Genomic DNA, 12,430 nt, shown 5'->3' with positions numbered 1-12,430 from the left:
CTTCAGCGTCCCTGTGTCTTATCAGACGAAGGTGACTGTGAAATTGGCAGCGAGGCAGAAGTGAACGAACACATGCAAATGGCAACCTTCGACGTCAGCCGAAATAGCTCAGTTGGGAGAGCGTTAGACTGAAGATCTAAAGGTCCCTGGTTCGATCCCGGGTTTCGGCAGGTACTCGTTTTGGTGCGACGCCAATGGATTTACTCTGCGTTTGTGATAATGCAACTACCGCTGACAACAAAAATGACTCTCTCCTGTAGCTGTTCTGGTTGTCTATTGCATGCCATAAGAGGAACTTACTAGACAACTAACTCCCTTAGAAGCAAAAGAATTAAAAATATCCTACCGACTGCATTCCTTTTTCTGTGTCAGGTGGTGAAGAACGTCTTCAACGGAACCGTGAAATGAGCGAAAGCGTGGGAAACATTGCATTCGAAATGCTTGTGAATTTTCCAATTGCCCAGTGAGTGTCGACAAAACACGTAAATTCTCTGCTCCAACGTATGAGACGTAACAGCTGGTGCAATTTGTTGTTGCATCGTGTGTCAGCAGTCTTCGATAGTGTGTTACGGGCTTAGCGCGATAAGTTTGTAGACAGCATTTAGGCGACGTTTTATTAGTAACGGCCCCATGCAGCGATTGCACAACAGTAAAGGACATGAGTCAATGTATAGTTGTGCATCGTAGGAGATTTTGCACCCTTGTGTGAGCCCGGATAGCTCAGTCGGTAGAGCATTAGGCTTTTAACCTAAGGGTCCAGGGTTCAAGTCCCTGTTCGGGCGGAAATTTTAATACTTTGGTAACGATTCGTCTAGGTAGCGGCGGAAACGCTACGGAAAATAATGCAGCTACGCCGTTTTCTGACACCACAGTGTTTTTAAACGGTAGCAGTTGCATGTGTCGGGAGAACACCGCGCTAACGGCAGTCGTGGCCGAGTGGTTAAGGCGTCTGACTCGAAATCAGATTCCCTCTGGGAGCGTAGGTTCGAATCCTACCGGCTGCGTGCGATTTTGCGTAAAGAGGAGCAAACGTTTTCGCACACATGTGACATGCGTGGGCGAATGCGGGTGCAACCAGTGACGCCATTCTCAACAAGACGAAAATTTCCGTTTTAAGAATACTGAGTTTTCGCGACGACCGCTGCTTACTGTGCCTATCGGTTCACCTCGCACTGACGCTGGGACTGCAGAAAGCCGTCGCTGAGATGGTGAGTACACAGATGTGCTCGAAAGTGTTGGAACAGAGCTAACATTTCATTTTCTTTTTAAGAATCGCAATTTCAATCATTCGAGTGCGGCAAAAGCAGTAGTGCAGCGTTTTTTTTTTTTTTTTCTTTTCTTAAGATCTCGCAGCTGCTTGGAGGTATGTCCATCGTTTTAAGACGACAGAAAACTAGCGTCAGCGGTGCGTCAGTGGGAAGTCGGTGAAGTCGCCATTGGAGCCATAAGCCAGCAATTACGACATGGCGAAACACTCGCACACCACGCAGCTGTACGATAATGCTCGTGCGTGGGCCCGCGTAGCTGAGTCGGTAGAGCGTTAGGTTTTCAACCGAAGGGTCCTGGGTTCAAGTCCCTGTCTGGGCGAAAATTAGTACACTTTCGTAACGGCTAATGGAAACCCTAGAGCAAAGAGTGAGGGCCACGCCGTTTTCTGCCACCAGATTGCTTCTAAAGATGGCGGTTTGACTTGTCGGGAGTCGCTTCCGCCACCGGCAGTCGTGGCCGAGTGGTTAAGGCGTCTGACTTGAAATCAGATTCCCTCTGGGAGCGTAGGTTCGAGTCCTGCCGACTGCGAAAATTTTCTCGCTCTCAAAAGGCGGACGTTGAGCTGCATCCTAGCAGTTGCGTCACTACTAAACACGCGGGGTCACCAGCAATGTGCAGTGTTATTTGATCGAGGGCGCAGCGTTACAGTCGCGCCCAGAAGCCGCAGCTCATCTCCTCGTCTCACAGCCGTCCACCAGGTGTTAGTACAAGTGTCGCCTCACTGGGCAGTGCAGATGTGTCCATTTTAGCTTACAGACGATGACATGTAGCAATTTATGAGCTAACGCAAGTCGAATGTTTTACCGTGTGTATCTGCTAGATACTGCCTCTCATATGGTGGAGAGGCTCACTCCTTCTTGTGTCTCGTTCTCTGCACACGAGTTGCCCCTGGCATCGATATAGCACGGGTTTTCTAGCGTCAGCGTGGCGTCACGTCAAGTCAGCGAATTCAATATCACACGAATCGAGTCGACATGTTTGCTTGTTACGATGACGGAAGCTGAAGAAATGTGTGTGGAACTTCACTGCATCGGCTGCTCGCCCTTCAGCGTCCCTGTGTCTTATCAGACGAAGGTGACTGTGAAATTGGCAGCGAGGCAGAAGTGAACGAACACATGCAAATGGCAACCTTCGACGTCAGCCGAAATAGCTCAGTTGGGAGAGCGTTAGACTGAAGATCTAAAGGTCCCTGGTTCGATCCCGGGTTTCGGCAGGTACTCGTTTTGGTGCGACGCCAATGGAATTACTCTGCGTTTGTGATAATGCAACTACCGCTGACAACAAAAATGACTCTCTCCTGTAGCTGTTCTGGTTGTCTATTGCATGCCATAAGAGGAACTTACTAGACAACTAACTCCCTTAGAAGCAAAAGAATTAAAAATATCCTACCGACTGCATTCCTTTTTCTGTGTCAGGTGGTGAAGAACGTCTTCAACGGAACCGTGAAATGAGCGAAAGCGTGGGAAACATTGCATTCGAAATGCTTGTGAATTTTCCAATTGCCCAGTGAGTGTCGACAAAACACGTAAATTCTCTGCTCCAACGTATGAGACGTAACAGCTGGTGCAATTTGTTGTTGCATCGTGTGTCAGCAGTCTTCGATAGTGTGTTACGGGCTTAGCGCGATAAGTTTGTAGACAGCATTTAGGCGACGTTTTATTAGTAACGGCCCCATGCAGCGATTGCACAACAGTAAAGGACATGAGTCAATGTATAGTTGTGCATCGTAGGAGATTTTGCACCCTTGTGTGAGCCCGGATAGCTCAGTCGGTAGAGCATTAGGCTTTTAACCTAAGGGTCCAGGGTTCAAGTCCCTGTTCGGGCGGAAATTTTAATACTTTGGTAACGATTCGTCTGGTAGCGGCGGAAACGCTACGGAAAATAATGCAGCTACGCCGTTTTCTGACACCACAGTGTTTTAAACGGTAGCAGTTGCATGTGTCGGGAGAACACCGCGCTAACGGCAGTCGTGGCCGAGTGGTTAAGGCGTCTGACTCGAAATCAGATTCCCTCTGGGAGCGTAGGTTCGAATCCTACCGGCTGCGTGCGATTTTGCGTAAAGAGGAGCAAACGTTTTCGCACACATGTGACATGCGTGGGCGGAATGCGGGTGCAACCAGTGACGCCATTCTCAACAAGACGAAAATTTCCGTTTTAAGAATACTGAGTTTTCGCGACGACCGCTGCTTACTGTGCCTATCGGTTCACCTCGCACTGACGCTGGGACTGCAGAAAGCCGTCGCTGAGATGGTGAGTACACAGATGTGCTCGAAAGTGTTGGACAGAGCTAACATTTCATTTTCTTTTTAAGAATCGCAATTTCAATCATTCGAGTGCGGCAAAAGCAGTAGTGCAGCGTTTTTTTTTTTTTTTTCTTTTCTTAAGATCTCGCAGCTGCTTGGAGGTATGTCCATCGTTTTAAGACGACAGAAAACTAGCGTCAGCGGTGCGTCAGTGGGAAGTCGGTGAAGTCGCCATTGGAGCCATAAGCCAGCAATTACGACATGCGAAACACTCGCACACCACGCAGCTGTACGATAATGCTCGTGCGTGGGCCCGCGTAGCTGAGTCGGTAGAGCGTTAGGTTTTCAACCGAAGGGGTCCTGGGTTCAAGTCCCTGTCTGGGCGAAAATTAGTACACTTTCGTAACGGCTAATGGAAACCCTAGAGCAAAGAGTGAGGCCACGCCGTTTTCTGCCACCAGATTGCTTCTAAAGATGGCGGTTTGACTTGTCGGGAGTCGCTTCCGCCACCGGCAGTCGTGGCCGAGTGGTTAAGGCGTCTGACTTGAAATCAGATTCCCTCTGGGAGCGTAGGTTCGAGTCCTGCCGACTGCGAAAATGCGAAAATTTTCTCGCTCTCAAAAGGCGGACGTTGAGCTGCATCCTAGCAGTTGCGTCACTACTAAACACGCGGGTCACCAGCAATGTGCAGTGTTATTTGATCGAGGGCGCAGCGTTACAGTCGCGCCAGAAGCCGCAGCTCATCTCCTCGTCTCACAGCCGTCCACCCAGGTGTTAGTACAAGTGTCGCCTCACTGGGCAGTGCAGATGTGTCCATTTTAGCTTACAGACGATGACATGTAGCAATTTATGAGCTAACGCAAGTCGAATGTTTTACCGTGTGTATCTGCTAGATACTGCCTCTCATATGGTGGAGAGGCTCACTCCTTCTTGTGTCTCGTTCTCTGCACACGAGTTGCCCCTGGCATCGATATAGCACGGGTTTTCTAGCGTCAGCGTGGCGTCACGTCAAGTCAGCGAATTCAATATCACACGAATCGAGTCGACATGTTTGCTTGTTACGATGACGGAAGCTGAAGAAATGTGTGTGGAACTTCACTGCATCGGCTGCTCGCCCTTCAGCGTCCCTGTGTCTTATCAGACGAAGGTGACTGTGAAATTGGCAGCGAGGCAGAAGTGAACGAACACATGCAAATGGCAACCTTCGACGTCAGCCGAAATAGCTCAGTTGGGAGAGCGTTAGACTGAAGATCTAAAGGTCCCTGGTTCGATCCCGGGTTTCGGCAGGTACTCGTTTTGGTGCGACGCCAATGGAATTACTCTGCGTTTGTGATAATGCAACTACCGCTGACAACAAAAATGACTCTCTCCTGTAGCTGTTCTGGTTGTCTATTGCATGCCATAAGAGGAACTTACTAGACAACTAACTCCCTTAGAAGCAAAAGAATTAAAAATATCCTACCGACTGCATTCCTTTTTCTGTGTCAGGTGGTGAAGAACGTCTTCAACGGAACCGTGAAATGAGCGAAAGCGTGGGAAACATTGCATTCGAAATGCTTGTGAATTTTCCAATTGCCCAGTGAGTGTCGACAAAACACGTAAATTCTCTGCTCCAACGTATGAGACGTAACAGCTGGTGCAATTTGTTGTTGCATCGTGTGTCAGCAGTCTTCGATAGTGTGTTACGGGCTTAGCGCGATAAGTTTGTAGACAGCATTTAGGCGACGTTTTATTAGTAACGGCCCCATGCAGCGATTGCACAACAGTAAAGGACATGAGTCAATGTATAGTTGTGCATCGTAGGAGATTTTGCACCCTTGTGTGAGCCCGGATAGCTCAGTCGGTAGAGCATTAGGCTTTTAACCTAAGGGTCCAGGGTTCAAGTCCCTGTTCGGGCGGAAATTTTAATACTTTGGTAACGATTCGTCTGGTAGCGGCGGAAACGCTACGGAAAATAATGCAGCTACGCCGTTTTCTGACACCACAGTGTTTTAAACGGTAGCAGTTGCATGTGTCGGGAGAACACCGCGCTAACGGCAGTCGTGGCCGAGTGGTTAAGGCGTCTGACTCGAAATCAGATTCCCTCTGGGAGCGTAGGTTCGAATCCTACCGGCTGCGTGCGATTTTGCGTAAAGAGGAGCAAACGTTTTCGCACACATGTGACATGCGTGGGCGAATGCGGGTGCAACCAGTGACGCCATTCTCAACAAGACGAAAATTTCCGTTTTAAGAATACTGAGTTTTCGCGACGACCGCTGCTTACTGTGCCTATCGGTTCACCTCGCACTGACGCTGGGACTGCAGAAAGCCGTCGCTGAGATGGTGAGTACACAGATGTGCTCGAAAGTGTTGGACAGAGCTAACATTTCATTTTCTTTTTAAGAATCGCAATTTCAATCATTCGAGTGCGGCAAAAGCAGTAGTGCAGCGTTTTTTTTTTTTTTTTTTTCTTTTCTTAAGATCTCGCAGCTGCTTGGAGGTATGTCCATCGTTTTAAGACGACAGAAAACTAGCGTCAGCGGTGCGTCAGTGGGAAGTCGGTGAAGTCGCCATTGGAGCCATAAGCCAGCAATTACGACATGCGAAACACTCGCACACCACGCAGCTGTACGATAATGCTCGTGCGTGGGCCCGCGTAGCTGAGTCGGTAGAGCGTTAGGTTTTCAACCGAAGGGTCCTGGGTTCAAGTCCCTGTCTGGGCGAAAATTAGTACACTTTCGTAACGGCTAATGGAAACCCTAGAGCAAAGAGTGAGGCCACGCCGTTTTCTGCCACCAGATTGCTTCTAAAGATGGCGGTTTGACTTGTCGGGAGTCGCTTCCGCCACCGGCAGTCGTGGCCGAGTGGTTAAGGCGTCTGACTTGAAATCAGATTCCCTCTGGGAGCGTAGGTTCGAGTCCTGCCGACTGCGAAAATTTTCTCGCTCTCAAAAGGCGGACGTTGAGCTGCATCCTAGCAGTTGCGTCACTACTAAACACGCGGGTCACCAGCAATGTGCAGTGTTATTTGATCGAGGGCGCAGCGTTACAGTCGCGCCCAGAAGCCGCAGCTCATCTCCTCGTCTCACAGCCGTCCACCAGGTGTTAGTACAAGTGTCGCCTCACTGGCAGTGCAGATGTGTCCATTTTAGCTTACAGACGATGACATGTAGCAATTTATGAGCTAACGCAAGTCGAATGTTTTACCGTGTGTATCTGCTAGATACTGCCTCTCATATGGTGGAGAGGCTCACTCCTTCTTGTGTCTCGTTCTCTGCACACGAGTTGCCCCTGGCATCGATATAGCACGGGTTTTCTAGCGTCAGCGTGGCGTCACGTCAAGTCAGCGAATTCAATATCACACGAATCGAGTCGACATGTTTGCTTGTTACGATGACGGAAGCTGAAGAAATGTGTGTGGAACTTCACTGCATCGGCTGCTCGCCCTTCAGCGTCCCTGTGTCTTATCAGACGAAGGTGACTGTGAAATTGGCAGCGAGGCAGAAGTGAACGAACACATGCAAATGGCAACCTTCGACGTCAGCCGAAATAGCTCAGTTGGGAGAGCGTTAGACTGAAGATCTAAAGGTCCCTGGTTCGATCCCGGGTTTCGGCAGGTACTCGTTTTGGTGCGACGCCAATGGAATTACTCTGCGTTTGTGATAATGCAACTACCGCTGACAACAAAAATGACTCTCTCCTGTAGCTGTTCTGGTTGTCTATTGCATGCCATAAGAGGAACTTACTAGACAACTAACTCCCTTAGAAGCAAAAGAATTAAAATATCCTACCGACTGCATTCCTTTTTCTGTGTCAGGTGGTGAAGAACGTCTTCAACGGAACCGTGAAATGAGCGAAAGCGTGGGAAACATTGCATTCGAAATGCTTGTGAATTTTCCAATTGCCCAGTGAGTGTCGACAAAACACGTAAATTCTCTGCTCCAACGTATGAGACGTAACAGCTGGTGCAATTTGTTGTTGCATCGTGTGTCAGCAGTCTTCGATAGTGTGTTACGGGCTTAGCGCGATAAGTTTGTAGACAGCATTTAGGCGACGTTTTATTAGTAACGGCCCCATGCAGCGATTGCACAACAGTAAAGGACATGAGTCAATGTATAGTTGTGCATCGTAGGAGATTTTGCACCCTTGTGTGAGCCCGGATAGCTCAGTCGGTAGAGCATTAGGCTTTTAACCTAAGGGTCCAGGGTTCAAGTCCCTGTTCGGGCGGAAATTTTAATACTTTGGTAACGATTCGTCTGGTAGCGGCGGAAACGCTACGGAAAATAATGCAGCTACGCCGTTTTCTGACACCACAGTGTTTTAAACGGTAGCAGTTGCATGTGTCGGGAGAACACCGCGCTAACGGCAGTCGTGGCCGAGTGGTTAAGGCGTCTGACTCGAAATCAGATTCCCTCTGGGAGCGTAGGTTCGAATCCTACCGGCTGCGTGCGATTTTGCGTAAAGAGGAGCAAACGTTTTCGCACACATGTGACATGCGTGGGCGAATGCGGGTGCAACCAGTGACGCCATTCTCAACAAGACGAAAATTTCCGTTTTAAGAATACTGAGTTTTCGCGACGACCGCTGCTTACTGTGCCTATCGGTTCACCTCGCACTGACGCTGGGACTGCAGAAAGCCGTCGCTGAGATGGTGAGTACACAGATGTGCTCGAAAGTGTTGGACAGAGCTAACATTTCATTTTCTTTTTAAGAATCGCAATTTCAATCATTCGAGTGCGGCAAAAGCAGTAGTGCAGCGTTTTTTTTTTTTTTCTTTTCTTAAGATCTCGCAGCTGCTTGGAGGTATGTCCATCGTTTTAAGACGACAGAAAACTAGCGTCAGCGGTGCGTCAGTGGGAAGTCGGTGAAGTCGCCATTGGAGCCATAAGCCAGCAATTACGACATGCGAAACACTCGCACACCACGCAGCTGTACGATAATGCTCGTGCGTGGGCCCGCGTAGCTGAGTCGGTAGAGCGTTAGGTTTTCAACCGAAGGGTCCTGGGTTCAAGTCCCTGTCTGGGCGAAAATTAGTACACTTTCGTAACGGCTAATGGAAACCCTAGAGCAAAGAGTGAGGCCACGCCGTTTTCTGCCACCAGATTGCTTCTAAAGATGGCGGTTTGACTTGTCGGGAGTCGCTTCCGCCACCGGCAGTCGTGGCCGAGTGGTTAAGGCGTCTGACTTGAAATCAGATTCCCTCTGGGAGCGTAGGTTCGAGTCCTGCCGACTGCGAAAATTTTCTCGCTCTCAAAAGGCGGACGTTGAGCTGCATCCTAGCAGTTGCGTCACTACTAAACACGCGGGTCACCAGCAATGTGCAGTGTTATTTGATCGAGGGCGCAGCGTTACAGTCGCGCCCAGAAGCCGCAGCTCATCTCCTCGTCTCACAGCCGTCCACCAGGTGTTAGTACAAGTGTCGCCTCACTGGGCAGTGCAGATGTGTCCATTTTAGCTTACAGACGATGACATGTAGCAATTTATGAGCTAACGCAAGTCGAATGTTTTACCGTGTGTATCTGCTAGATACTGCCTCTCATATGGTGGAGAGGCTCACTCCTTCTTGTGTCTCGTTCTCTGCACACGAGTTGCCCCTGGCATCGATATAGCACGGGTTTTCTAGCGTCAGCGTGGCGTCACGTCAAGTCAGCGAATTCAATATCACACGAATCGAGTCGACATGTTTGCTTGTTACGATGACGGAAGCTGAAGAAATGTGTGTGGAACTTCACTGCATCGGCTGCTCGCCCTTCAGCGTCCCTGTGTCTTATCAGACGAAGGTGACTGTGAAATTGGCAGCGAGGCAGAAGTGAACGAACACATGCAAATGGCAACCTTCGACGTCAGCCGAAATAGCTCAGTTGGGAGAGCGTTAGACTGAAGATCTAAAGGTCCCTGGTTCGATCCCGGGTTTCGGCAGGTACTCGTTTTGGTGCGACGCCAATGGAATTACTCTGCGTTTGTGATAATGCAACTACCGCTGACAACAAAAATGACTCTCTCCTGTAGCTGTTCTGGTTGTCTATTGCATGCCATAAGAGGAACTTACTAGACAACTAACTCCCTTAGAAGCAAAAGAATTAAAAATATCCTACCGACTGCATTCCTTTTTCTGTGTCAGGTGGTGAAGAACGTCTTCAACGGAACCGTGAAATGAGCGAAAGCGTGGGAAACATTGCATTCGAAATGCTTGTGAATTTTCCAATTGCCCAGTGAGTGTCGACAAAACACGTAAATTCTCTGCTCCAACGTATGAGACGTAACAGCTGGTGCAATTTGTTGTTGCATCGTGTGTCAGCAGTCTTCGATAGTGTGTTACGGGCTTAGCGCGATAAGTTTGTAGACAGCATTTAGGCGACGTTTTATTAGTAACGGCCCCATGCAGCGATTGCACAACAGTAAAGGACATGAGTCAATGTATAGTTGTGCATCGTAGGAGATTTTGCACCCTTGTGTGAGCCCGGATAGCTCAGTCGGTAGAGCATTAGGCTTTTAACCTAAGGGTCCAGGGTTCAAGTCCCTGTTCGGGCGGAAATTTTAATACTTTGGTAACGATTCGTCTGGTAGCGGCGGAAACGCTACGGAAAATAATGCAGCTACGCCGTTTTCTGACACCACAGTGTTTTAAACGGTAGCAGTTGCATGTGTCGGGAGAACACCGCGCTAACGGCAGTCGTGGCCGAGTGGTTAAGGCGTCTGACTCGAAATCAGATTCCCTCTGGGAGCGTAGGTTCGAATCCTACCGGCTGCGTGCGATTTTGCGTAAAGAGGAGCAAACGTTTTCGCACACATGTGACATGCGTGGGCGAATGCGGGTGCAACCAGTGACGCCATTCTCAACAAGACGAAAATTTCCGTTTTAAGAATACTGAGTTTTCGCGACGACCGCTGCTTACTGTGCCTATCGGTTCACCTCGCACTGACGCTGGGACTGCAGAAAGCCGTCGCTGAGATGGTGAGTACACAGATGTGCTCGAAAGTGTTGGACAGAGCTAACATTTCATTTTCTTTTTAAGAATCGCAATTTCAATCATTCGAGTGCGGCAAAAGCAGTAGTGCAGCGTTTTTTTTTTTTTTTTTCTTTTCTTAAGATCTCGCAGCTGCTTGGAGGTATGTCCATCGTTTTAAGACGACAGAAAACTAGCGTCAGCGGTGCGTCAGTGGGAAGTCGGTGAAGTCGCCATTGGAGCCATAAGCCAGCAATTACGACATGCGAAACACTCGCACACCACGCAGCTGTACGATAATGCTCGTGCGTGGGCCCGCGTAGCTGAGTCGGTAGAGCGTTAGGTTTTCAACCGAAGGGTCCTGGGTTCAAGTCCCTGTCTGGGCGAAAATTAGTACACTTTCGTAACGGCTAATGGAAACCCTAGAGCAAAGAGTGAGGCCACGCCGTTTTCTGCCACCAGATTGCTTCTAAAGATGGCGGTTTGACTTGTCGGGAGTCGCTTCCGCCACCGGCAGTCGTGGCCGAGTGGTTAAGGCGTCTGACTTGAAATCAGATTCCCTCTGGGAGCGTAGGTTCGAGTCCTGCCGACTGCGAAAATTTTCTCGCTCTCAAAAGGCGGACGTTGAGCTGCATCCTAGCAGTTGCGTCACTACTAAACACGCGGGTCACCAGCAATGTGCAGTGTTATTTGATCGAGGGCGCAGCGTTACAGTCGCGCCCAGAAGCCGCAGCTCATCTCCTCGTCTCACAGCCGTCCACCAGGTGTTAGTACAAGTGTCGCCTCACTGGGCAGTGCAGATGTGTCCATTTTAGCTTACAGACGATGACATGTAGCAATTTATGAGCTAACGCAAGTCGAATGTTTTACCGTGTGTATCTGCTAGATACTGCCTCTCATATGGTGGAGAGGCTCACTCCTTCTTGTGTCTCGTTCTCTGCACACGAGTTGCCCCTGGCATCGATATAGCACGGGTTTTCTAGCGTCAGCGTGGCGTCACGTCAAGTCAGCGAATTCAATATCACACGAATCGAGTCGACATGTTTGCTTGTTACGATGACGGAAGCTGAAGAAATGTGTGTGGAACTTCACTGCATCGGCTGCTCGCCCTTCAGCGTCCCTGTGTCTTATCAGACGAAGGTGACTGTGAAATTGGCAGCGAGGCAGAAGTGAACGAACACATGCAAATGGCAACCTTCGACGTCAGCCGAAATAGCTCAGTTGGGAGAGCGTTAGACTGAAGATCTAAAGGTCCCTGGTTCGATCCCGGGTTTCGGCAGGTACTCGTTTTGGTGCGACGCCAATGGAATTACTCTGCGTTTGTGATAATGCAACTACCGCTGACAACAAAAATGACTCTCTCCTGTAGCTGTTCTGGTTGTCTATTGCATGCCATAAGAGGAACTTACTAGACAACTAACTCCCTTAGAAGCAAAAGAATTAAAAATATCCTACCGACTGCATTCCTTTTTCTGTGTCAGGTGGTGAAGAACGTCTTCAACGGAACCGTGAAATGAGCGAAAGCGTGGGAAACATTGCATTCGAAATGCTTGTGAATTTTCCAATTGCCCAGTGAGTGTCGACAAAACACGTAAATTCTCTGCTCCAACGTATGAGACGTAACAGCTGGTGCAATTTGTTGTTGCATCGTGTGTCAGCAGTCTTCGATAGTGTGTTACGGGCTTAGCGCGATAAGTTTGTAGACAGCATTTAGGCGACGTTTTATTAGTAACGGCCCCATGCAGCGATTGCACAACAGTAAAGGACATGAGTCAATGTATAGTTGTGCATCGTAGGAGATTTTGCACCCTTGTGTGAGCCCGGATAGCTCAGTCGGTAGAGCATTAGGCTTTTAACCTAAGGGTCCAGGGTTCAAGTCCCTGTTCGGGCGGAAATTTTAATACTTTGGTAACGATTCGTCTGGTAGCGGCGGAAACGCTACGGAAAATAATGCAGCTACGCCGTTTTCTGACACCACAGTGTTTTAAACGGT

The 12,430-nt window shown here is 49.1% G+C and overlaps 22 non-coding genes across 22 annotated transcripts; all 22 read left to right on the top strand.

Moving 5' to 3' along the window:
* The first annotated feature begins 97 nt into the window (after nucleotides 1-97).
* Nucleotides 98-170, top strand: Trnaf-gaa (transfer RNA phenylalanine (anticodon GAA)). The gene has a single exon. It is a non-coding gene; the product is annotated as a tRNA-Phe (tRNA).
* Nucleotides 171-709: 539 nt separating this feature from the next.
* Nucleotides 710-782, top strand: Trnak-uuu (transfer RNA lysine (anticodon UUU)). Its single transcript has one exon. It is a non-coding gene; the product is annotated as a tRNA-Lys (tRNA).
* A 140-nt stretch (nucleotides 783-922) lies between these two features.
* Nucleotides 923-1,004, top strand: Trnas-cga (transfer RNA serine (anticodon CGA)). The gene has a single exon. It is a non-coding gene; the product is annotated as a tRNA-Ser (tRNA).
* Nucleotides 1,005-1,715: 711 nt separating this feature from the next.
* Trnas-uga (transfer RNA serine (anticodon UGA)) lies at nucleotides 1,716-1,797 on the top strand. Its single transcript has one exon. It is a non-coding gene; the product is annotated as a tRNA-Ser (tRNA).
* Nucleotides 1,798-2,409: 612 nt separating this feature from the next.
* Nucleotides 2,410-2,482, top strand: Trnaf-gaa (transfer RNA phenylalanine (anticodon GAA)). Its single transcript has one exon. It is a non-coding gene; the product is annotated as a tRNA-Phe (tRNA).
* Nucleotides 2,483-3,021: 539 nt separating this feature from the next.
* Nucleotides 3,022-3,094, top strand: Trnak-uuu (transfer RNA lysine (anticodon UUU)). The gene has a single exon. It is a non-coding gene; the product is annotated as a tRNA-Lys (tRNA).
* A 138-nt stretch (nucleotides 3,095-3,232) lies between these two features.
* Nucleotides 3,233-3,314, top strand: Trnas-cga (transfer RNA serine (anticodon CGA)). Its single transcript has one exon. It is a non-coding gene; the product is annotated as a tRNA-Ser (tRNA).
* A 710-nt stretch (nucleotides 3,315-4,024) lies between these two features.
* Trnas-uga (transfer RNA serine (anticodon UGA)) lies at nucleotides 4,025-4,106 on the top strand. Its single transcript has one exon. It is a non-coding gene; the product is annotated as a tRNA-Ser (tRNA).
* Nucleotides 4,107-4,725: 619 nt separating this feature from the next.
* Trnaf-gaa (transfer RNA phenylalanine (anticodon GAA)) lies at nucleotides 4,726-4,798 on the top strand. The gene has a single exon. It is a non-coding gene; the product is annotated as a tRNA-Phe (tRNA).
* Nucleotides 4,799-5,337: 539 nt separating this feature from the next.
* Trnak-uuu (transfer RNA lysine (anticodon UUU)) lies at nucleotides 5,338-5,410 on the top strand. Its single transcript has one exon. It is a non-coding gene; the product is annotated as a tRNA-Lys (tRNA).
* A 138-nt stretch (nucleotides 5,411-5,548) lies between these two features.
* Trnas-cga (transfer RNA serine (anticodon CGA)) lies at nucleotides 5,549-5,630 on the top strand. The gene has a single exon. It is a non-coding gene; the product is annotated as a tRNA-Ser (tRNA).
* Nucleotides 5,631-6,341: 711 nt separating this feature from the next.
* Trnas-uga (transfer RNA serine (anticodon UGA)) lies at nucleotides 6,342-6,423 on the top strand. The gene has a single exon. It is a non-coding gene; the product is annotated as a tRNA-Ser (tRNA).
* A 610-nt stretch (nucleotides 6,424-7,033) lies between these two features.
* Trnaf-gaa (transfer RNA phenylalanine (anticodon GAA)) lies at nucleotides 7,034-7,106 on the top strand. The gene has a single exon. It is a non-coding gene; the product is annotated as a tRNA-Phe (tRNA).
* A 538-nt stretch (nucleotides 7,107-7,644) lies between these two features.
* Trnak-uuu (transfer RNA lysine (anticodon UUU)) lies at nucleotides 7,645-7,717 on the top strand. The gene has a single exon. It is a non-coding gene; the product is annotated as a tRNA-Lys (tRNA).
* A 138-nt stretch (nucleotides 7,718-7,855) lies between these two features.
* Nucleotides 7,856-7,937, top strand: Trnas-cga (transfer RNA serine (anticodon CGA)). Its single transcript has one exon. It is a non-coding gene; the product is annotated as a tRNA-Ser (tRNA).
* Nucleotides 7,938-8,643: 706 nt separating this feature from the next.
* On the top strand, nucleotides 8,644-8,725 carry Trnas-uga (transfer RNA serine (anticodon UGA)). Its single transcript has one exon. It is a non-coding gene; the product is annotated as a tRNA-Ser (tRNA).
* Nucleotides 8,726-9,336: 611 nt separating this feature from the next.
* On the top strand, nucleotides 9,337-9,409 carry Trnaf-gaa (transfer RNA phenylalanine (anticodon GAA)). The gene has a single exon. It is a non-coding gene; the product is annotated as a tRNA-Phe (tRNA).
* Nucleotides 9,410-9,948: 539 nt separating this feature from the next.
* Trnak-uuu (transfer RNA lysine (anticodon UUU)) lies at nucleotides 9,949-10,021 on the top strand. The gene has a single exon. It is a non-coding gene; the product is annotated as a tRNA-Lys (tRNA).
* A 138-nt stretch (nucleotides 10,022-10,159) lies between these two features.
* On the top strand, nucleotides 10,160-10,241 carry Trnas-cga (transfer RNA serine (anticodon CGA)). Its single transcript has one exon. It is a non-coding gene; the product is annotated as a tRNA-Ser (tRNA).
* Nucleotides 10,242-10,950: 709 nt separating this feature from the next.
* Nucleotides 10,951-11,032, top strand: Trnas-uga (transfer RNA serine (anticodon UGA)). The gene has a single exon. It is a non-coding gene; the product is annotated as a tRNA-Ser (tRNA).
* Nucleotides 11,033-11,643: 611 nt separating this feature from the next.
* Trnaf-gaa (transfer RNA phenylalanine (anticodon GAA)) lies at nucleotides 11,644-11,716 on the top strand. The gene has a single exon. It is a non-coding gene; the product is annotated as a tRNA-Phe (tRNA).
* Nucleotides 11,717-12,255: 539 nt separating this feature from the next.
* On the top strand, nucleotides 12,256-12,328 carry Trnak-uuu (transfer RNA lysine (anticodon UUU)). Its single transcript has one exon. It is a non-coding gene; the product is annotated as a tRNA-Lys (tRNA).
* Nucleotides 12,329-12,430: the final 102 nt, after the last annotated feature.

The sequence above is a fragment of the Schistocerca cancellata genome, unplaced genomic scaffold (genome assembly GCF_023864275.1).
Source record: "Schistocerca cancellata isolate TAMUIC-IGC-003103 unplaced genomic scaffold, iqSchCanc2.1 HiC_scaffold_502, whole genome shotgun sequence".
Taxonomy (NCBI): Eukaryota; Metazoa; Arthropoda; class Insecta; order Orthoptera; family Acrididae; genus Schistocerca; species Schistocerca cancellata.
Note: the sequence above shows the minus strand (reverse complement) of the source record. Positions and strands in the feature narration are given on the sequence as shown.